The sequence below is a fragment of the Vicugna pacos genome, chromosome 7 (assembly GCF_048564905.1).
Source record: "Vicugna pacos chromosome 7, VicPac4, whole genome shotgun sequence".
Taxonomy (NCBI): Eukaryota; Metazoa; Chordata; class Mammalia; order Artiodactyla; family Camelidae; genus Vicugna; species Vicugna pacos.
The window spans coordinates 69396187-69420555 of NC_132993.1; the positions used below are offsets into that span (position 1 = coordinate 69396187).

Consider the following 24369-nt stretch of genomic DNA (forward strand, 5'->3'; position numbering starts at 1 on the left):
ATAAAGTAAATTAAAATTTACTTTTACTTGACATTTATAAAGCTTAACACTGATTTTCAACTTATATCTGTTATGGTCCAAATTACATATTTATAATTCTATTTAAAAATATCAATACCATATCCTCTTTGTGTAATATGGACTTTTTTAAAGGCAGCTTTTTTGGGGTTTTTTAGATTAAATGGACCCTAAAGTTACCATATCCAATCATAAACTCTGGAAGAGTTCATATGTAAACTGAGTGTACAGCTGTATTCTCTCTAGACACACATACATATGCAAGTGTAAATTACATAAATTTGTATATTTCTAAAATTATGGAACTACCAGGTTTCTTGAGACAGTCAATTTTATATAAATGACTTTTAAAACATTCTTTTTTAGGTTTCCAGAATTCCACAGTGATCACTACATGAAAAAGAATGTCTAGAAAGTTTGAGTTTTAGGACAGGTTGCTCTAAAATGAATTAATGCTTAAGACTATTGTATCTTATATATATACTATATATATTATACTAAAAATTTACATATAGATATATTACATATATATATACACATATGTTTATGTATATATATATTTAAAATATTTAGAGTAATTTTATTCTTGATCCCAAGTATCTTAATGTATGACATTTTTCTATTTCTTTTTTTGTCCTTACCCAAAGGCTTTTCAGATACTAAGATGTCACATTAAGGGATCAAGTTTTAATGGAAGAATCAGTTACATGTGTTAGTTATTCATAGTGAAATTGATTTCTCTTCTACACTAAATGTCACAAAAATTTTAGTAAGAATTTCTCAATATTATATCAACATTAATTATTTCAGCTTATGACCTGATTTTATTTTAAGCTTTGCATTTGGTTGCGTTTCACAATTTACCTGCCACTTAGCATTCTAGCACCAAAAAGTATAGAAATTCAAATAACAAATGCCACACACAGCTCAGTCCTTGGATTTCTGTTTGGATGATGTGGGTATTTTAGACTTTCAGACAACCAAATTATTTGCTTTAATGAAGAGGTATTGAGACTATTTTTACAACAGTAGCAAAGATTTCAACCTTTGAGCCACAGTTTTGCTTAACACAAAACACATCACTCATCATCTCTCTGACTCCGTAACAGTTCTTCAAAATGTTTATTTTAGGGAGAGAAAGCTTCTTAAATATTTCTGAAACTAACCATGTAAACAAAGAGTATACACAATACACTTTGGAATGAATATTGCAGACACAGGATCGTCATTACAACAAGCAGAAGAGGACAAGGTAAAGACTGACCAACTTTTTTTTAACCCTACGCTAAAGCTAAGAAGTAAACCAACAGGAGATAAAGAGCCATCAAGATAAAAAGATCAAAATGGCTTACTCAAGTAGATTTCTAAAAGCCTTCATCTATTACACTCTCTCTGTTGTACTTGCTCCATAACCTTGAGCAGGACTAAACAAATTTAATCCCTTTTGTGAATCTTACTTATCTGAAGTATTTTATGATTGAAAACTCAACATGCTTTTAGAATATCTGCCTTTGGTTGAAAATAAAATAACTTTATCGACTGTTTAGCATATATTAGGTAGTTTTGGTGTATTCTGCTGGTTCTTTTAAAGCTTCTGCGGCTGTGTTTTTTAAACGTACTCCTTGATTTGCTGATTTGAATGAGGCTTTTCAATTCTGCAGCTGGTTTTCTAAGTAACCTCGGGGCAGACATGTAATATACCTCTGTGATTCCATTTCTGTCAGCTGTTTAAAGAGAGGGATAATAACCCTGTGTCTCAGAGAGGGTATACAGACTCTATAAAATATTATTAAGATTTACATTATGGAAGGCATTTAATATATGTGCATCATTTATAAAATGAAAGTAAAATCGTATTTAGTAGTTCTTCAAATCCCCCATCAACTTTAAGAAAAAAATGCCTTACGAATCATTAATAATATTGAGATATGTTCTGGGTTCTTAGAGGAAAGGGCTCATCTTTCAGTAAGTTAAATTAAATAAGTAGTGACCCCCCCAAAAAAAAAGAACCACTTAAATGAATAAATAAAAGTAAGATAAATAGTGTCACTTTTTTGGAGAAAACAGGGAACTAGAGAAGGAGAAAGCCAGTTAGAACAAGTCCTCCATCCCAGGTTTGGTAGAATTGACTTCAAACCTTTTGATGTTAGGTTGGGCAAGTATAAGATGGAAGCAAACATTATGAGAAGTGCAAGAATGTAACTATCTTCACTCCTGTGTTTTAAGTGCTCAGCTCCAGTGATTCTTGTACTGAGATGAATTGATGAAACTCAATAAATTTATCATAAATAAAACATGTTGATATAAGAAAAACAATGGGATCATCAATAGAAGTGCTTCCAACCTAGGTTCAGTCCTCTGTTTACTAGCTTTTTGACCTTGGGCACATTATTTAACAACTCTATGCTCCAATTTCCTCACGTTTACCCAAGCATGATAGAACCTAAATTACAGCACTCATTTTTTCTGGTTTTTTTGTTTGTTTGTTTTGTTAATTATACTTGATGTATAATATTCTATAAATTACTGGTGTGCAATATAGCAATTCACAAATTTTAAAGGTTATAATCTATATTTAATATGTGCTTATATTCCCCGTGTTGTACAGCATACGTTTTTCCTTTCTTCTCATGGATTAATGAAAATGCACTTAAGGTACAGAGCATGGTGTCTGATGAAAGGTTGTTTCTAAATAGTAGTTTTTACTAATTTGTAGCTAAGTAGGCATTTCTAGGTTGGTACCAATAAAAATTATAAACTAATTAGGTTGATTCTATAGCTTTAGCCTATTCAAATTGTCTGGGATCACTCACTGACACCATGTGACAAAGAAGAAGCAGATTCATGTGGCTCATAGGGACAGCAACCCACGACACTCGCCGGCCACCCCAGCCAGTTTCCAGAATGAGGGTCCTGCTCAGAGCATGTCTCTCTGCTCATTGCCCTGGGAGAGGCCCAGAGCCCAAGCATTTATAGCTTAGGTTTTAGCACTGATTCCATTCTCCAAACCTGTCTGCATAGTGGGAACCATACTGTTACTTTCAGAAAATATTCTTGCAAAGGATTTAATTCCAGCAATATTAAAAGACAATATTCATAGAAAAATCACTTAGTGAAAGTTCAAAATGTTAACCTAAATTATGACTAATTGAGATTTTTATACATTGTACAACATTTTTCCAATGTGTTTTTTAATTAAAAAATAAAAACTATCAAATTAAAACATATTTCCAATCCCTTGGATAGAACAATTCTACTTAGAATTTATCTCAAGAAAATATTCAGAGAAGTGTATAAATATGCCTGCTCAAACATTATAAACAATAGCAGAAAGAAGCAATTGAATTGTTCATCAATAGATTATGTTGTTGAATATTATCAGTATATAATGCTGATCAGAATTAAGGTGATTTCTTCAATAAATGATGATACATATATATAAAATGTACATGCAATAAAATATGCAGCCATTAAAAATAAAAACTAATATAGTCATTGAAAATACACACAATATATTTTAAGACAAACATGGATGGTCAAACAGCATGAGCAGTATAAAACCCAATATATTATAATTATATATATGTATATGTTTTAAGGTGTTTGTACTTAAAAACACAAAGAAGTTTATTGTAGATTTCTCAGGGTGATGGATTTATAGGTTTTAATTTTTTAATAGTTCTCTTTTTTGGGGATTGAGCATAAATGATTATCTACTTGGAAGAGTAAAAACTAAAGTAAAATAACAATTTATGAATCATGCAAAGCTTATAATATTTAAAACAGACCAATCTTATCATTTAAAAATCAAGAACTTGAGATAATAGAATTTTAAATATGTAGCCAACATCTTTACTTTTCAAATAAAAAAACTGAAGGCCAGAGAGGTAAAATTATCTTCCAAGTTTTGCAGCTCATTATTAAGCATCCAATGCATGCCAGTCCTATGATTCTATAGTGCTTTTAAGTTTGCTTTCTTCATTCCAAATAATTAGGTAGACGTTACACATGCTTATATTATTTACGACCTTAAAGATTACACCACGGTTTTTGTGCAACACCATGATCTGATTCAAAGATCTGGCCCGTGCCCAGGCTATAGGTGGGCTTTTACAAGAAGCACTCTTTTACTTCCTCCCTATTCCTCAATTTGTTGTTTGTTTCCTTTCATTTTTAAAACGTGTTGAAATAATGCCAGCATAATGTGATCACTGAGGTTGCCAAAGTGCAGTCTTCACTGTGATTTATGGGGAAACTCTGGACCTTCTCCCCATGAGTCCTGAATGCCTTCCACTGGCCAGGACTTTCTCAGTGGGAAAGCGCTCCTTGCGGTTTCACAGCCCAAGGTGAAGTGGAGAATCCACATTCCATCCATTCCTCCCAAGGAGAGCGCTTGTCAGACCTCAGTATGGGGCACAGCTGCTGAAACCACAGAGGGAATTCCCACAGCCCCAGACCTTATCAGTCCAGAAGCTGTCCCCTAGGATCCCACCCAGCATCTCACCTCCGCACCTGCTCCCTTCCCGCCACCCTCCTTCCTGTGAATCAGGTAAAAACCCGGGGCGCTTTGTGACCACGTCTCTCCCACTGCTCAAGCAAACAAGCACTCCCCACCCCATTTCTTATTCCAGCTGTGTCGAATGTCAAGAAATTAGAAATAAAGCAAACAGCCATAGGGTCAAAATTGTGACAAAAAGTGTGATTTCCTGTATCTCTTGAAGAAGTCTTTGAGATTTTTATAAAGATAGGCACTAACTCACACTTTGGTGGACACTAGATAGAATTTTAAATAATCCAAAAGCTAAAACCTTGAGATGTAATTGTCCTAGAGAAATATACAAACAGGCAATGATTCCCACCAAATCTATTTAAAACTCATAGGTGAGCACTTCATGACATTCTGGTAACTGTGAAAAAATAGAAAACTTTTTGAAGAAATGTAATTCTTTAGGCTCATGACATATTGTTGCACTATTGAGTAATGTTGTAGTGTAAGTAGCTACTCCATTGTTCTTAATGATGACCTTCAAAATGTTCATTAAAGTATAAAGCAGTGGGATAATTATGGTTTCTAAATCTTTTGTCCAATATGAAGAAATTCTGGCTACAATAACCACCTTGGTTTTATATTGTTCGTCTTCCCTTGAAGATGTAGGTACTTGCATTGAGTATGCTGGTTATTAAAAATGATGACGAGTAACTACATGTTCTTGAGGGCCTTTCTTTACAAAAGGAAATTGATGTTCTGCACCATAACTGAGGAGTCGAGCACAGGGCTAGCTTTTGGAGTGTCAAGGTGAATGTGGAAGCAGAGATCATGAACAGCTCAGGGCAGTGAATGAAGCGGTGAGAACAGGGCTGCGTGTGGGAGACTTTGGCCAGAATTGCCTCAGTCCCTCCCCTTTGGGCTGCACGTCTTGCTCAGGCTGGGGTTGAGGGTGAGGGATCTCAGCCCTGCTCTCCCCCTCCCCACCACTGGCCTAGCTTCCCAGGCTGTTCTCAGAAGAGAGCAGGCTTCCTGCCTCCTTCCTCTAGGACAGCAAATCTGGGACAACCTGGAGGCAGTCGAGTCACTCTCACTTCCAGTCCCTGGCAGAGACTGAGACTAAAGCATCACCAAAGAGAGAAAAAAAAGGAAGGAAGGAAGGAGAGAGAGAAAGAGAAAGGAAGAAAGAGAAAGAAAGAAAAGAAAAGAAGAAAAAAAGGAAGGAAGAAAGGAAAGAAAGGAAGGAAAGAAGGAAGGGAGAAAGAAGGAAAGAAAGAAAGGAAGGAAGGAAGGAGCAAAAGGGCTCTTCCTTAGTAACAAGTTCTAAGATTTCCAGACACCTGGGCTTTCTCTCAGTCCCCACTGCTAGTTTAAGGACCCAAGAAGGTAGAGTTTTGAGCTAGAAGGTTTCTTAATAAGAATTGTAAAAACCATCCTTGCAAGATTTTGATTTCTGCCTTTAGCTGTTCATCATGCTTACCTGAGTGTGCAATAATCATGTCCTCAGATTATAAAGTTGGACAGTTACTGAGTGAAGTAACGGCAACTGCACAGATTTGGTTATTTCTAAGACAATAAAAGTTGTAGTACCTGACATAATCACCTCCTTTAAATAATTTTAAAGGAGCAAGGTCAAAATTATAAGCCTACCTTTAAAAAATAGTGGAAATGATTTTGTAATATTTATATACATTGTGTATTAATAAGCAACCCAAGAATTAAGTATATAGTCTAACTTTTTTCTCTCCCACTCGTAGAAGTTACAGAGTGTGAGTCTATGCATGATTTTCTATTGAATGATAACTGTTTCTGAGAAAATTGTAATTAACTACCAATTGATAAAAAATACCGTACTGTATTTACAACATAAGAGTTATTTTGCATATTAAATTCAAAAGCTTTGGTTGTGAAATTGCTAAGAATGGTGATGGGAATCATAAACCTCCCTTCCAGCACAGAAACCAGAGGTAGCCGTGTACAGAGTAGGGTCAAGGTAAGAATCATTTGGGGAAATGTGGGATTGCACACCCTCTTCAACATCCATCGAGAGTGTCTCAACGAAGGAAGGAAGCAAACCAGTGACCAACCCCAGCATCCTCATTGCCAAGGCCAAAGGCTCTTGCTTTACTTAGAGCCTGTGTTTCAGGCGAGTTTCTACTTCTTGAAAGTCTCTCCTCCCTGGTGTCATCTCTGCTTTACCTTTGATGGATAGTTTCTTCTTTCCTCCTGGGCTCTTCTGCCTCTGTCTGAAAGTTAAAGGTTACTGTTCTCCCGAGCTACTTCCTCGCCCTACTTCTGTTCTTGAATTTTCTCTTGCTGAGTGTTCATATCCCTTCCCGTGGCTCCAGTCTCAGATTCTGCCTGGAAGCCGCAGACTGGTTACCACCAAACAACTCCCAGCAGTTCATACCTCCTGGCTCTTCCAACCCAGCCTGCTTACAGCTTCACGTCTCCACTGTGTGTCCTGCAGGGGCCTCAGGTTCCACTTGCCTGGAATTCAGTGCATCATTTCCCACTCCCTCTTGGGTTTTCTGTCTTATTTTTGATGCCAACAAGCACCAGCAACTCAGGCAAGAAAACCAGATGACTTCTCCTCCTTCACTCTTCCCTAAGTAACGACCAGGACTGCTGTGTTCACATTTTGCATGTTTATACTTATGTCCCCTTTCCCAATCACTATTGCCACTTCTTCTAAAATCATCTATGCTTTTTCCTAGATCATTGTAGCAACCTTCTAATTCCAAGTCTCTCCTTCTCAAATACACTCCCCTCTAAGCTGCCAAAATGATTTCTAGAAAACCCAAAAGCAAACATATTGTGCCTCTGCTTCAAATCAAGAAAAGCCTCCTATTATATAGAGGATAAAGGTAAAGCTTCTTGGCAGACCATCCAAGGCCTCCCTAATCTCACCCCTTCCTGGCTCTCCGCCCTCAGCCTTCCCTACTTCCCCTTCCGCTCTAAACCCCTGTCTGCTCCTCCCACTCCCTCAGCCCAGATTGGTCCTGGCCTCCAGCCTTTCATCTTTTAGAAAAGCTCCCACTTGTCTTTCAAGTTCAAAAAAAGGTTTTATTTCCTCTTGGCAACCTCTGATCCATCCCCCACTTCCTTTCCCAGAAGGGACTGATACCGTTAGCAATCAGCAAATGTTATTATTATCTTCCACTTTATTAAAATTCATGTCTTCACTTTCTAACCTCCAGTGCATCCATAACCCACCAAAATCTGGCTTTTACTACTTCATCCCACTGGAGCTAATAGGAAAGGCCAAACGACAATTTTTAGACTTGTTAAAAATGGACTATCTGAGGCATCTGACCGTGTTGGCACCTCCACAGTCTATTTGGATCACATGTGAGCGCCAGCTGAGTTGTTAGCTTGTTCTGCAGTCTTTAGCAAGTTATTTGACGTTTCTCCGTCTTGCATTCCTCATCTACAAAATGAGTATAATAATAAAGTCCATCTGAAAGTGAGGATAATGTGTTAATAAATGGAAACTGCTTTGAACAGTTTCTGGCTCATATTTATCATCTTTAAGAGGCGATACGCATAGTAAATGTGTCTGTGTAGGTTTTACAAGTTTACCTGAAAAGAATAAATATGTGTTCTCTTGAAGAATTGACCATAATGGAGATCTGATAGTCTTGTTTGAAAACTAGTTGCACATTTGTCATGTATTAAATCAGGATGCCTTCTAAAGAATGACAAAGTAAGAATAATTTTGTAATACAACACAATAATGCTGACAGATGTATGTGTGTCCCTAGTTTCTTATATAGACACGAGGAAATTCTCCCATTTAAAACATGTCTTTTCTTCCCCATCTTAAATCATTTTGTTTTGGTAGATAATATCATAATAACTCTGAAATAACATTTTTATGTGTAAGATCAGGTTTTCTTGGCCTTTACCCTGCATTCCTGATTCATAAAATTAAACCTGCCTGTTGTTCTCCTCCTTAGAAAAGTATTTTTTCCTTTATAAAAAAAACACCGACATTGTCCCAGAAATATAAATCTCTGAACCTCTACTTATATTTCCTCAAAAATAAAAAACAGAAACAAAGTCTTAATCGTATAATGAAAAGGTATCTGCTGTATTTTAATCACAAGCATGACTACCAGTGTCAGTGTGTGCTTGTTTGTCCAAGTGACAAGTTGTCTTCCTTTCCTTCTTCTAAATGAGTCTTTTGACTGATGGATGCAAAAGCCAGCACACTGTCCCTTTGTCACCTCACCTGGACCTGTCTCCCTTAAGCCCACCCCCTTCTTCAAGAGGGTTTCCTTTCCATATTGTCCAGCAAAGCATCCCTGATCAATGCTTATTCTCTGCATGACTTTCTGCTTTATGATTGGTTAATGACAATGTAAAAGAACTTCTGAATCAGTATCTTAAACCTCAAGTAAAGGATATACTTTATGATAGGAGTCTTCAAATGCAAAACAGTAAGGGACATAATAGTAAGTATTTCAATGGATTGGGAAGGTCATATTTTGGAAAACTAAGCTATGTGGCATCTCAAATTTGAATGTGAATAGAGGTGAACAATTCAACTTCACAGTCCCCCCAATACGGCATTAATTCTGTTAATACGAAATGTTATGTTATCTTTTATAATAACAGGTGGGAAAAGATTGAAATTCTTCTACATGTGATTGAAAAATTATAGACACTACATATGAGTAGCCTCTACTTTTGTGGAGAAATATTTCTAGAAATTGTGCAGTGGGATAGGTGGCCACAATGCAGAGGGTATGTCCTGTTCAACTATGTTTCATCATCCATCATCAGTAGGGTGGTAGGATGGTAAGAAATGAAGTCATTTTGAAAGTAAGAGAATAATAAAGAAGCCAACTGTTATCCAATAATAAATAGGAGTGATTATCTTAATTATGCTTACTGGCCATACAAATTCTACCTTATGGTTAACTAGCATTGTAAAAATGTTTTGGGGGGGAATTCACTATTTTATGTGAAAATCTACCCATACTTACTCAAAAGGTTGGCATTGGAGCAGGCAGATGTTTATAGAAAATAAATTCACCTCCCTGAAGAATGGCACTACCAGGTATTTTCCAAACTCCACAGATGGCAAATCTCAAAACATGGTCACCTGCTGTGTAGAATTTATATGTAAACTGACAATGCCACGTTTACTCATGAAACACCCAGGAATAAAATAACTCTCTCTATGACTGAAATTGCAGCTAGTAACATTCTTCTACTTCTAAAAAATCCTTTAAGAAAATACAATTTTGTCATAATCTACCTTTTAAGATTTAAAATTTTGAAAATCGGTTCAATCCATTTAAAAAAGTAATGAATGGAATTAATAATGAAACTTTAAATCTCTAAACCAATACATTTTAATTTTTAACCCTTTTATAATGTAGGGAGTTATGGCCCAGAAGATGTGTGTTGACTGCCAACATGGGACAATATTTCAGCCTAGTAATTTTCAAATATATCCCAAATAGCCAAATCTTATAAGTACACAGATCTTAACTGTTGGAGACTACTTTGTAGATAATCAGAAAACTATTCACTTCCTAATCATCTTAAGGAATGTAGATTTTCTAAAGCTAATATGGAATGGAATGGAAGAGTCCCAGGAACTGGCCTCCAGTAGGGACTCTGGCTACGTCATACTCTACTAAATGTTTGATTTCAGGGACCCATGGTTTGGGTTCAGTATTGAGTCCAGCAATCCTACAGCCTCACTAGGGTCTACAGTCTTTGATCCCACCATCTCTGCAACGTCCCTCCCAGCCCACCTTCATTCTGTCACTCTTCCTTATCTGAATTACATCCTGTGGCCAGTCACCACGATCATTCTGCCTACTCTCAACTCCCTTGTCTCTTTCTTTATTATATTTGCTTAACAAAACACCTAAACCTGCAACATCCACCACTTTCTACATTTTGGCCTATCTTTGTTCTTCCAGATGCTCGGCCCGACTCCGCTATTTACCTTGTATGCCATATCTAGCTGATTTAGCAAATCCTGTCAGTCCCACGTACAAAATTTGCCCAGAATCCAAATCATTTCCCCTCACCTTCAATACTGTCACTCTGGTCCAAGGAAACGTCGTCTTGGTCCTGAGGTGTAGTTGGCGATCTCCTGACGGGTCTCTCAGGTTGATCACTCCTCTATCCCCACTCCCCCAGTGTATTCACAATACAAAAGCCAGAGTAATCCCTTTACAAACATAATGCAGATTCTGTCCCCCCTCTGCTAAGACACAATAGCATCTATTCTTACTGGAGTGGATGCCTCCCCTTCCCTGCCCCATCGTGTATCTCCCAGTCTTGGCTCTTGCTCACCCCTCTGCATCCCACTGGTCTCCTGGCCTCCGAGCTGCTCCTAGACCATCCTAGCAATGCTCCCAGGTGCCTCAGGGCCTTTGAACTCATCCCTCTGGCCTAGAATCTATTTCCCCTGGAGGTTAGGTTGGGCTGAGGATGCAAAAGAGCTTGTTTCCTCATCTCCTTCAGGTCTTTAATTATCTTTAATTATTACCTTCTCTGGAGTTCATAACTGATTTAAATTTTAACATGTCCATAATCCACTCTCCCTTCCTGATTTTTTTTCTCTGTTGCATTTATTATCCACCACAATACAATCTATTTAATCATTTATTTAGATCATTCATCTGCTTCATTCACGGTTGATTTTTTTAGTAACTAAAACAGTGCTTAAGTATAGGTTTTGCTTCACATATTCTTGTTACACAGATTATGACTCTTCCCTAGTGATTATGCTTCTTCTTTCTTAAAATTTAAATTCTTTATCTGGGAAAAAAAAGTACAGTTGGTTTTTAACCGTCATAATTGTAAGAACTTAGGCTCTAGGATTAAAGATCTTGTGTTGACATCTTGGCTGCACCAGTTGCCAGCTGCATGACCATGGGGTTAATAACAATGTCCACTTCACAGGGCAGCTGTAATATGTTCATGGAGATGGAGCATGTCGAGTGTTTTGTAGTTTCCGGCTGGAGTAAACACTGGTCATTGTTAGCCATTGTTTTAATTAGAATGGGTTGGGTGGGCGGGGGGGAGTACTGTACATCCTCCTTGTCATATCTCGTTAAATCTGCCTGTCCGCATGTTAGACTCGAAGAGCTGTTACCTCTGGGGACTCCAGGAGTACCTGGAGAAATCTCCAGATTCCCAGGCTAACTGAAAGTATGGGCACGTTGATGTCTGGGGCTGTGTCATGTCAAGTGAGTACTAAGCATATCTTAATTTATCCTGCAATTACTCATACTCACCAGAACTTATTGGAAATGTAAGTAAATAATCCTATAAATTATGATGAAAAGGATAGGGAACCATAAGAAAAATTAAAGGAGCTAGAAATACTCTCTGGAACCCAGGCCAGTCCAGATACAATGATAGGTCTCAGAGGGGAGCCCAGGCTCTAGGGATCCTCTAAAACCCTCAGGGTTTGCCTTTTTCATCTGGGTGTGGGCCTGTGACTCAGGCTGAATCATCGCCACTTAACCAGTCCAGCTGTTTCCATTTCCAGAGCTATGAGAACCTCTTAGGCTTCCAGGTTGTCAAAGGTAGTCATTTACAGTGCTTTTGAAATTGTTCAAGTGACTTCTGCCTTAGAAAAGCAAAAAATAAATTCTGCCCTGGTTTTAGACTTATGAATCAACCTGGAAGTCCAATCCCAAATTGCAAAAAGGAAAAAAAGTTACTTCAGCTCTCCAGTTTGAAACCACTCTTGCACTGGGACTCTTGATTCAATAGCACATTCTAACACTGGAGGAAAAAGAAAAGAGGAAGAACGTTAAACCCAATAAGAATGGTAATTTCTCAAAAAAAGCCTTTGGTCACAATTTAGGACCTGAAAAGGAATTAGAATTCTTGTAACTCTAACAGATGGTTCTATAGGGTTCTTGGTAAATATATTTAAATGGAGACCCATGTATTTTGGAAGAATATATTTTACTACTGTTAGCGGAAGATTTTGCAAGGCATCATGTAGTAAATTATTCAAAGCTGGAAGTACTGGAGATGACTTAGATCAGACTCTGGCTTATTTCCCAGAAAATAGAATATTCTGTAAATGAAAGCATTATAATCGGTTTCTTATGCTAGTTGTTCAGGTGTCTTGTGTTTGGTAGAAATTTAAACCAGATCTTCAAAGAGCAATCTACTGAAAATGTAAAGGAATAAGATCAGATACCAACTGTAGGTGAAGGGTCTTCCTGTGTATAAGAATTTTAGATGCATGAAATTCACCCTTTTCAAAGAATTAGTGGAAACAAACTGTAAAATAATATTGGTAGAGTTATAAAATTAGAACATACTCACTAAGGAGAAAAAGGGCTCAGTTTCACTCTCACAGATAACATAATCAGATAATCGTGCTCTGCTTTAAAGGCTACACCAGACGAAGAAAATGCTAATGGCTGTGCTAGGCCCAGACACATGCTTGGTAGATGCTGAATAAATGAAGAACCTGATAACCAAGCTCAGAATGAGACAGGCAAAGAAGATTGAGACGTTAACCAACATGCTTGAAATAAATTGAATAGGTGACTAGGCTGATAGTATGTTCAAATGATATATCATTTTTTATTTTTAATATTTTTAAACATTCAGGCCCAATTTCATTTTCTCTCTTTGCAGTCCATCGGGAGAAAGCAGCAAAACGTAATAAGGCTTCCAGTCGGTCCGAAGGACACGATGGCCCTGGGACGTGCTGGTCGAGGATGCTGACACTGTAAGTCTGACGTCCGATCTGACTTTGGAGCTGTTCTGTCAGCTCTGGATTCTGCTGCCCGCAGCTGGCCCGGGGCTGCATTGGTTACTGAGATACTCGCTGGCAGTGGGATTGAGCTCATTGGCTTTTCTGTAGAAGTGCCGGGCAGCTTCCAAGTTTTCTCCTTTCATCTGAGTTTTGCCCCTGCTCAGTCCTCCAAAGGCTGGGCTCACTCTGGGCTTCTCAGGTCCTGCAGCATCTCTTTGCCTGTGGCGGCCGCTGCATGTCCTTCCAGAAGAGTCGAGGGAGTGTGAGGTCTCTGTCTTCCAAAGTCGCCCACAAGTGGTCTCCAAGCCCTGGGTTGGAGTTCACTGAATGTGCCAGGATGTATACCCTTGTGCTTTTGGAAAGGATACATAATTTAGGTAGCTGAGATAAACTCATTGCTGGAAGAACTAAGGTAATGTATCCTGAAAAACTGTTACTTAATTATTATTATCATCATTATCATTGTTATTTAGTCTGATTCCTTGCTCTGTAGCAGCAAACCTTAATGGGTTTTGTATGACCAGGGGACATTTGGGACTTGTGGGGGCATTTTCGTTTTCTCGTTGATCGGGGGACACTACTAGCATTTGTGGGTTGACAGCCAGAAATGATAGCCCTACTGCAATATAAGAATAATTTGGCACAAGAAAAACTCTCTCATATAACTTTGAAATGTCTTGTTTAACGTTCATATGATTGAAATACTTACAATTACCTGAACCTAGAATTTCATTCTGTTTTACACATAAACAAAGAAGCATTTGGGGCATGTTTTAAAATATATTAGATCTTCTAGGAATGTGACTATGGTGTAAGTGGAAGTGTACATTTATGTGTTTATTTATGTTTTTATTACCAGAGTTTTAATGCCAAACTACTCTGGGAATGCCACTGTTTCTCTAGTTTAACATCTAGACTAGAATTAGGCTTGGTGGCCTTTTTCCTGATCTTGTTCCTCGGGGCATCCCTCCCTGTTAACAAGGGGCAAGGAATCTTGACTGAAGTAAAAGAATACTCGCTGAGGTTTAGAGAAGAGCTGCTGTAAACTGGCCACCCCAGGTGTCCTCTCCCTGGTTTTGCTACATCTTCTAAGAACAAAGGGACCTCCCAAGAAGAGGTAATCAGAAGCTCTACCCTGCCACGCCAGCCTAAGGGGAAAGGAAGCAATTTAGAAAGACAGGAGAATCCAAACAGAGAGCACTCCATGCAGCAGAGCTTGCAACCCCTTAGCTCCTGCCTGGGAAGCGCTTCCAGCACAGTGGCCCGCTTTGTCCCCCTGTCAGTGCTGAGAATGAGGCTCAGGGCCGCTCCGGTGGTGCACAGACAACACTGACAGTAATTTACCAGAGCTATTTCCTGGGTGATTTTTAACCTAGTTTGAGATCATCTTCTCAAAAAGGGGAAAGAATGAGGCAATTATAAGCTAATAACTTGCATAGATTTCATATGCACATTTATGACTAGTATATTAGAATTGAACATTTTAATGTCTTCATCGGAAGGTAGCATCTTTAATTCTTCTATTATTGCATGAATTGCTAGATTAGAAAAGCCAATCTGCTGGTGTACGTCAGTGTATTGAATATATATGCTAGAACATTTAGAAATTTTTCACTAAAAATGTACATCGATGCTCTGTGACTTTTCTTACACTTTTTCTCTATCCTTACAATCTGTCCACACCCATTTTTATTGATTGTCAGTAAAAGGGTGATCGGAGGTCTCACACACATGCACAGACACAATGGGAAATGCCCTGGAAATGATGTTCGTTTCTGTTTTTGTTTTTTTAATTTTTATTTTACTATAACTAGTACATTTTGCATATTATACTGGAGTGGTAATTCAGAGCTTTACAACTTAGAGCGTGTGGTTTGTGGACAGGCAGCATTAACATCACCTGGAATATGTTTATAAAATGCAGATTTTCAGTCCCCAGATTCAAAATCTATACTTTCGGAAGACCCTCTGTGTGATTTTGTATGCGCATACAAGCCGAGAAGCCGAAATCCTAATCAGGGCTCAGCAGACAGACTGTGTGTAAATGGGCCAACAGTGTATCTCTTAGGCTCTGTGGGCCCTTTAGTTTCTGTTGCAGCTGCTCAGCCATCTTGTCTTAGTGCAAAAGCCATCATAGATGACATGCAAACACATGCTTATGGCTGTGTTCCCATAATACTATATTTATGAACACTAAAACTTCAATTTAATTTAGTTTTCATATGTTACCAAATATTATTCTTCTTTTGATTTTTTTACCTCACCATTTAAAAGTGTAATACTGTTCTTAGCTCACTGTGGGTTGCCCTAGCCCATGGGCTATAATTTGGTGACCACGGTTCTACAGCACAATAATCTTCCATAAGGTGACACTTTTGCAGAAGTAATAGGATATTTGAGAAGCAAAATGCAGAATTGCAAATAAAATAGATCTAGTATCAAACACCTGCAAGTGATATTAAAGACAAAAGGTAATAAACTATAAATATAAAATATATAGTAATATAATAAAATATAAATATAAAATATAAAATAGAATATAAATATAAAAGATAATAAAATAAGGCAGTCATGAAAAGATAACATCCTTTGATATGTATGTAGTATATGCTTACAGAATATATTGAACATTATCATGGGGAAGTTGGAAATTATGGAAACCTTTCCTTCAAGCACAGACCCTCGTAAACTCTTGGTTTAGCAAGATAATTTGCATTCATACAATTTTATATTCCTATTTCCCCACCTAAAACTACTTCATAAGCCTTTGACATGTTATTAAATGGGGCTTCCAAAAATCATGATTTTAAATGGCAGCCTGAAAGTCTAACATCCAGCTGTCACATTTTTATAAGGCCTTGATATCTTAAGAGACCAGTGGAAAACCCAGCAAGGATAACTCAAAGTTTGGAGAATGAGTAATGATTACTCAGTTTAACATGAAACCTAAAATAAGAATGGCTGCAGGCATACCTAATTATAGATCTCAAAAGATGAATAAGGGCCTCAATTGAATCACCTCAAGGGAGGGTGGGCACTTGGAAACATGCAGGGAAGACAACTGGGATATGTTTTCATTGTAAAATTAATGCATGTTTAGAAAAGCATTTTTTAAAGTAGGGCTAAGATATCTGAAAACTCTTAATTCTTCTGGATATGTTTCTGAAACACAAAATAGAAGCACTACACACCTAGACAAAGGAAAGCAAGTTGAAACCTACTGTAATCGTTATTGAAGACAAAAAGAAGCTATTGATTGAGATCACACCGAAGCGCTGCTGAGGTGTTCCTTGTAGATTGCCTGCCTGAAGAGAAACAAATTAAGTGTGAATACAATGGTTCCTCCTGCTTGAAAATAACAAAAATATTTATAGCAATGTGATGACAAAGATAATACATTGAATACAAGAACATGGAAATGAATTTTGTAGTTGTGTAGGCTTTTTGCCAAAGAGTGTACCATTTGCAGTTCTGACTTCCTTCACTTACTGTTATGAGTGAAAAATATCACACTCATACTGCTTCTTGATAATTTTTTCTTATTATGAAAGTAATTTATTTTCTTCCAACTTAGAGCTGGAAAGAACCAAAGAGTAGAATATTAAATTTTTAACATTTTTAAATTGCCTAAATTCCAAAAATGTAATTATTTTGTAGAATTAGCAAATTATAAGCATTTATTTTAATCTAACAAGTTGTACATAGCCCTTCGAATTCCCTGAATTTGTTGAGAGATAGAGTGTGTGTTTGTGTGCATGCAAGCCTGTGCCTAATTTGTTCCTTGAAACTATTCTTGGAATTTATTCTGTGAGGATTGCTTTCTGTGAGATAAAACATTTTAATAAAAGATCCTTCAATAAGGGTAGTGGGTAAATTAAAATTCTACAGTGGTGTGCAAGGTGCAATTATGAATCTCTTTATAAGAATATCATTTTATTTATAAAAAACAGTAAGTTATTAGGTCAGATGTAACTTTAGTTACAGCTTGGTTAGAGTCTACCATTGAAAGACAACAGCAGACGGCTTGGGCTACTGTCCTGGTTTTGAATAGAGAGAATCTCAACAAAATTATACAAATAGCCAAAGTGAATATGACCAAACTAGTTTGGTTTTTTTTTTTTAACATACTGAGATCGTAAAATTATCTTTTTTTACTGTGTTACCCTTTTTACAATAGATTAGTGATAACTGAGAACGCTTTAAAATGGAAAGTGCCTCTCACATGATACATTATTGCAAACTAGCTGTTTAAAGAATAGGAAGAATGTCGAATGGGGGACTTATTAACGTGAAATGGACATTTAAAGTTTCCCTTTAAGTATAACGTGCCTCTCTTGACTAAGGGGCAGTTCCATCTGATAGGTGATACCACTATAGAAGATGGCACTAGAATATGGCAAAGATGCTGGGATGTACGTGTTCGTGTGTGCTGATGGGGCACTATGTTTTATGCGATTGCACTGCCCACCTTGTTGGAGCCTCTTTCTCTCTTGCTCACTTTGAGGAAGGTGGAGACTATGTTGGGATAGCCCACATGACAAAGTCCTAAGGGGAGCCTCTAGGACTGAGGGCAGCTTTTAGGCACAGCCTGTAAGAAACTGAAGCCTGTGGTCCTACAGTCATAAAACTGAATTCTGCCAACAACCTGAGTGAATTTGGAAGTGGATCCTTCCCTAAGGGATCTGAGATGAGGCTATAGCTTGGCAGAAACTATGATTGCAGCCTTGTGAGACCCTAAGCAAAGGACCCAGTGAAGCCATGCCAGAATCCTCCCAGAGAAACCGTGAGACAATCAATGTGTTGTTTTAAACCCTTGAGTTTGTGGTAATATCATTTGTCAGCAATAGATGATATACTTACCTAGAAAACAGTGGTGATGGGTCAGTATTTCTAAGGATGGTGTGAAAAGAATATTGATAATGATTTTTGTTAATTTGGGGGGCAGGTAATTAGGTTTATATATTTATTATTGATTCCTCAGAGCATTCTTCTGTTGAGAATTAGATGTTCCTAAAATAGGTGATTGAGAAAGGAGGTCTTTAAGTGGACAGAAGGAAATGATTAGAGGCCACGGTAAATCTTCATGTAAGAGTTATATGACCTTGGTTTCTCAGTTTTATTTGTTGTTGTTGTTTAATTTGCTTAATATTTAAAATGAGAATTGAAAAATGAGCAGTGATTTAGTGACATGGAGAACATCGCTCACCTCTAGTTACGTGTTGGGAGGGGTGGCCTGACTATAGGTAGCAATCTGAAAAGAAAGATGAAGAACAGAAAAAGAGAATAAAGGGGACTTAAAATAATTGCTGTAACAAGAAAGAGGATGATGAAGAGATAGAGGGAATGAGGTTTTTGAAGGGAGATTGATGTGTTTTTATTTTAAGATGGAGAGACTTGAGCACATTTAAAATTTGCTTTGAGAACAGTTGAAAGAGAGAGAGAAGGAATGACCGATAATGTAAGGTTCATAAGAGACTGAGAGAGTCAGAGAGTCCAGTGTACACTTGGATATACGAAAGGCAGGTGAAGGAAGGACATCACATCTGATTTGGCCAGACAGGAGCTGTAAGGTGTAAGTTTCTAGCTTTCTCTGTGAAATAGGCATCCACATTCCTGGAAGATTTGAAGAGGGGATTGGTTACACATTTGAGAATAAAATCTGCAAGAAAGTACTGAGAAGAGGGGACCATCAGTTTAAGAGTAAAACCTCCTAAGATTGCTGGGAGTAAAGAGAGCCCAACTGAGTTAGTGTTTATATCTTTGGTGGAACATCTTTCCTCTCTTCCATGACTTTCTGCAGCAGCGCCTTAGCCACACTGGGTTTCGTCATGGAGAAAACAGGTAATCAAGTTAATCCAAGGCTGGAGTTTTGCCAGATGGTTGAAGAATAAAAGACAGGGACTAAGGAGTTTCATTTATTGGCAATAGCAGTATTCAAATAGAGCAATCTTAGAAGCAGAGCAGGATAAAAAGGGAAGTAAAGACATTAGAGGGCTGATGAATTGGAAGAAAGTCAAAAGGTGAGTAATCTAAAGGTCCTGATGAGATGGAGCAGGGGTTGTAAACTACAGCCCGCAGGCCAAATCTGGCCCTGTTTTTGTGCTGCCTGAAGCTTAAAAAAAGCTTTTTACATCGTTACAGGGTTAAAAAATATGTCAAAGGTGGATATTTTGAGACATGTAAGAATAGTAAGAAATTCAAGCTTCAATGTCTATAAAAAAAGTGTTATGTATCTAACATAGCCATGCCCATGTGTTTACATATTGTCTCCAGCTGTTTTTGCACTACCAAGGCAGGGTTGAGGAGTTGCCACAGAGACCCTATGGGTGCAAAACCCAAAATTCTTGACCTCTGAGAGGCCAGAAGGATTAGGAATCGAAGATTGAGAAATTAATCTTGGAGTAGAGGAATTTTTGCTTAGAGGATGTTTACAGAATTAATGCTCTTGAAAATAGAGCAATCTGGTAGTAAAAATACCCAAGCTGTAACCATGAGATTGCTGCTTAGGGAGAAGCAAATCATTGGTGATTAAGGGTCAAGGAATTGAAAGTGTTGCTGGGTAAGTCATTCATTTGAATACTGAAGTTATTTGAAAGCCATGAGCTCGTGCCATGGTCTTCCATGGAAGATTGGAGGTAACAAAGAGGTTGTAGCAGCATCAATGAGGAGAGAGTGGTTAATTCAAAAGTGGTTTTTCAAAAGAGAATGAGAGTTGCCTTGGGGCAGGGTGGGGATTGAAGATGATGTGGTCTGTGGCTGCTGTCTCAGCTTCAAGACCAGAGTGGCAGAAACCGGAGTAATCCTGTCGGGGGAGGAAGAGATGAACTTTGAAGCTTTATTCTCATTAAGGTCTTGTCACTGCCAAAAGGAAGCAAAGAATACTTTCTAGACCAGATCTTCATGATGTAAGGAATTTATGTTAGTGTCAAAGAGCATTTTAAATGATCATCTTACTTATATTCAGAACAGGGCATGATGATTTAAGATGTTTTTCTTCTCAAAATTTCTCTATATTAGGCTTACCTTGACTGATTGTATTCTAAAAAAATTTTTATAACTTCACATAGTTATACCTAGTATTTTAATTGTTAATTTTTAAACTGCTTTACTGAGGTATAAATGACATATAAGAAAATATTTAAGTTATATGATTTGATAAGTTTTGAAACATATGTACATTTATGAAACTATCACTGTAATCGAGATAGTGAATATACCCATCACTCCTAAAAGTTCTTTTATTTTTAATTATTAGTATATTATTATAATGTCTTATAAAACTTAACCTGATTTTAGCTTGAAGTGTTTGATATATTTTCTTTCATTCATTCGCTCTATCATTCTTCAGTCAGTGAGTACACTGAGATGAACACGTTAAAGTGAGTATATGCCCAGGCTGTTAGGGGCAGTGTCATCCTAGCAAGGAGTATAAATTTGGTCAGAATAAATATCATTATCCCAACTTGTAAGTAATGGATATTTCTTTTTGTAAATCTCTGAATGAGCTTATTTTCACAAAGAAACACATCCCTATAATAAATGAAGTTAATATAAAGCTTTTATAAAATATTTCGCTCTGCAGATTTAATTGTTCAGCATAATTTTCAAAAGCATTTTATACTCATAAATTCTGACCTTGTGTTATAGACTATTCCTTTCTTGATTGTGGGATATTAGCTGTCTTATTCTGAGAGGCTAGACTGTCTTTCTGCAAAGGCCATCCATTTCATTAGTGGGAATACAGAAGTATTGGGTTGCCTGGTACCCACATCTCTTCAACAGTATGCAGGAAACACTCCATATCTACAGCACTGCCTCTGAATATATGGAACACTAGGAAAGACACAAAAGTTAAGTTATTTAAATCCTGAAAAATCAATTATTTGTAATGTTGTTTCTAAAAGTACCTGATGAGATAGTTCTTAAGAAAAAAAAATTTTAACCCATTGTTCAAATGGAAAAAAAAAAACCTAACATATTTATAGACCTTCATGCAGATCTTTTCATAACCCAAAAAACTGAAATAGAGGAACTTATTTAAATATCTTAATAGGTAATGTTGATATAAAAACAATATAGAAAAATATGGAAATCTTTGTATTACTAAAGCTTTGAATATAATCATATCAGTTTTAAAATACTGTTTTACTTAAGTTTACTTATTATAACTATTGCCATTACAGATGCTAGAAAATGATGCTCAGAAAAAGTTAATATTTTGGTTAAGGGTACCCAGCTACATAGTGTTAAAGCCGGGTTTAAAGTATGCCTCTTTCCTCTGACTATAGGTCTGAAAAAAATTCTTCCATTTAAAAACATAACAATAGATAATTGTAGATGGTTGAAACATAAGAAATTAGTGTTTAGCATTACACATTATAATTTAATTATGTTCAGCCTTTATTTTCTTAGTAATTATGTCTTCTTAACTTTTGGACTTGTAATAAAAATTCAGAGTTATTACAATGAAAGAAATAGGTTTTTGAGGAGAAAGCTGTCCAGGCAGAGGAAATAGCAAGTGCAAAGTCCTTGAACTGAGAGCGTGCTTATGCAGGTTGGAAAGGACCCAGACGTCAGGGAGGTTCCGGCAGATGAGGGAGGAGGAGGGCAGATCAGGTGAATGACACAGCAGGGCCAAGGCAGGAAGGACCTCACGAACCACTACAAGGATTTGACTTTTATTCTAACTGATATGAAGCAGAAAAGTATTAGGGGGGAGAACCTAGACAGTTCCATTTACTGGGATGGGAGAAGCAGGTTGGCAGGTTCAGGAGGTGAAGGGTGAGCAGACACCAGTCGTTCTGCTTTGAACATATTAAGGTTAAAAAAAAAGTGTATTAAACACACAAGTGGAAATATCTAGAAGACAATTGGATATACAGATCTGTTTGAATTTAGCGGAGGGGAGGAGGGGTTGAGTTTACTGATGTAAATTTGGACCCTCAGCACATAGATATGAAAAGGCATGGTCTTGGGTGAGATTATTAGAGGATGTTCCAGTAGGAGAAGTGGAACCTCTAGAGGAGATATATATATATGGATTTGTTCTAGGAATTTAACCTCATGCATTTGCGGAAGCTGTTCATAAGTCTCTTTAAAGTGATTGCCCTTGTGTCTGATGCTGGGCTTTGAAGTACGCAGGGCAGGCAGTGAGAAGAGAAGAGGATGCAGACTGGGAGAGGAATTACAGGCTGGAACCCAGAAGAATGAACTGGACCCCAGTAAGGAAAGACTGAAACCCCAGCCAGCAGTTGTTGCCTCTGACCTTGATGTCATGGGCATCCAGCTTAGTCACGGAGTTAAATGCAGACACCAGGAGATAGGCGAGCTGAAGGAGTTTCCTGGGAAAGTGGAAGAGTTGCAGATACAAATATAGGAAAATATGTATGTTACACAATGACTGCTCTTCCCTTCCACCCTCCAGGTCTCCCAAGAGTTTCCCATTTGGCTCAGCCTAAATGGAAATAGGCGAGGGAGGGAATTCTGGGAAAGGCAGCTCAGCTTGGCCAAGCTGACATACTGATCCACCAGTGGGGGTGGGTATAGGTAGAGAAGAGATGACGCTGTAGGTTTGAATACTGTGACACTCAAAACGTTAGAGTTCAGGAATCTGAAGGTTTCTAGGAAGTATCCTTAAATGCAGAGGGCATGTCCCTCTTCACTATTCTGAATTATTTTTGGCTACAAAGAGGATGTGATGCCTGGAATTTGGATTGTGAGATAGAGGCCACCTGTTAAGGATAAATAAGCGTCAAGATAGAAAATGCTCCTGAAAAATTGTGCTGAACACTGGAATTTGACACAACATTGTAAAATGATTATAAATCAATAAAAAATGTTAAAAAAAAAGATAGAAAATGCTCATGTTAGTTATTCATTATTTGGTTTCTTGTTCTGCCATACCAGCCCTGGACCTACCCCTGGACTGTGTTTACAAGAGGGAGAAGTAAAATTTGTCACATTTAAACCACTGTTGTTTTGTGTTTTCCACCACCTGCAACCAAACCTAATTCAAACTGATACAGTGCATTCAAGAGAAAATGAGAGGCCAACACATGAAGACAGACTATAGACAAGATTTTGGAGAAATTTAACCGTAAATTGAATCTTAAAAATGGGTCTCTAGTTGGAGGATTAGTGAGGATGGGGGAGATTTTTTTCTTCCACCAGGGAAAGATTTTTTTTTAAATATGGGAAGAGTTACTCTATTTTCTGTACAATTTGGGATTATCTAATAAAGAGATATTATTTATCCTATAGAAAAGGATTAAATTGGTGCAAGGAACTGTGAACTGAAAAATAGGAATAACAGAAAATTCTAGGGGAAACATTTAAGTTATCTGCTCATTCAGAGTTGGTGAAATTATATTTGAATTATTCTCTTACCATATAGAGGTTAATATTGTTATAGTTAAAAACTATAGGAAATAGCATTCTGGGAGTTCAAGCAAATTAGCATAATTTTTAATCAGGCAATCAAGAAAAAATGGGTAATGTGCCATGGTTTAGCACTGTAAAGCTTACTTGATTGAAAATAATTGGTAAAATGGTCTTTTTATTTTAAAACGTACATCAGTCAGGAAATCTTTCATTTGATTTTCACCTTTATTTGCAATACACATTGTTGTTTCTTGTATTTTAGTCCTGGAAAAAGCTTATCAACCTTATTGTAAGAATATGATGTACCAATTAGCTTTTCATGCTTAGCTATTAAATTTCAATAAAAGTGTACAATTTTTATTGAAATTCAACTTCTATACCTTTCTTACAATAATAAGTGATCCATCTTCAGATCATTAAGCAATTTATTTAAAGTCTTCTGCAATTAATTTCAGAACTCTATGCACACACACCAATTTATCCTTGAAAACATGCTAATTTCTTAGTCTTGTCTAATACAAAGTGAAATTCTAGCTTGAAATATTCTTTTTGTTTAGATCTCTGGGGAAAAGACATGGTTTTATTTGGTTATATTGCTTTGGCAAGCAAATAGAGTGAGACTGGGATTTAGCTGCTGTCCATATTTTTGTATTATTTATTACCTATTATAAACATAGGATTATATAAAGATATATTTCCATGCAATGATATCATTGTCCCATTGTGA

At 37.2% G+C, this 24369-nt stretch overlaps 1 protein-coding gene across 1 annotated transcript in view; it reads left to right on the plus strand.

Moving 5' to 3' along the window:
- SEMA3E (semaphorin 3E) overlaps positions 1 to 24369 on the plus strand; it is a 308842-nt gene that overhangs the window by 50364 nt on the left and 234109 nt on the right. Inside the window, exon 3 of the mRNA XM_072965116.1 lies at positions 13142 to 13235. The gene's annotated coding sequence lies outside the window, so the exon portion shown is untranslated. The remainder of the gene's footprint in view (positions 1 to 13141; positions 13236 to 24369) is intronic.